Genomic DNA, 690 nt, shown 5'->3' on the forward strand with positions numbered 1-690 from the left:
TTCAGACGGTTGAGGAGCGACGCACCTTCTTGTACAACCAGGTGCTGACCAGCTACCACAAGGCCAAGATCGAGCGAGCCGGCTTGGCTCGCGAGCTGGAAGCTGTCAAGGGTGAGGCCTTCTCTCTTTTGATTTGTTCTTTCTGTTGAGTTTCTTTTTTATTGACGGCTCATTTTTGTCGGCTTGCAGCTGAAGCCGCCCGGATCCCACAGCTGGAGTCGGACCTCCGAGTTGCCCGCGCTCAATGCGTCACGAGCGAGGAGGCGAACCGGGCCGCTGCCGCCAAGCTGAAGGTGGCTGACGGGGAGCTGAAACGGCTGCGCCTTCTTGAGGCTAACCATCTCAAGGAACTTGCCGCCCTCAAGAAGGAACGAGGAGGAAAAGGCTGGAGGGCCTGAGCAAGCGGTTGGAGGAGGTGGAGCGGCAACGGCTTGCGCTCCAGCAAGAGGTGACCTCTAAGTCCAACGAGCTGTCGGCCACCGCCAAGCGGTGGTTGGAGGAACTTAGCGGGCTCGACCGCGGCTTGGCGGGTGAGTCTTTTGTCTTATGCCTTCCCCTTTGCCGGCTTTCGGCCGTCGGCTGCCGGCTTAGGTTGGCAGCCGGCGGCAGAAACTTGATTTTTCGATATCTCCATCTTCGGGCTGGGGCGGTCGGTTCTTGCCGCTGCCGCCGAGCTTTTTTCTTTTTACT

This window comes from Lolium rigidum, chromosome 6 (assembly GCF_022539505.1).
Source record: "Lolium rigidum isolate FL_2022 chromosome 6, APGP_CSIRO_Lrig_0.1, whole genome shotgun sequence".
NCBI lineage: Eukaryota > Viridiplantae > Streptophyta > Magnoliopsida > Poales > Poaceae > Lolium > Lolium rigidum.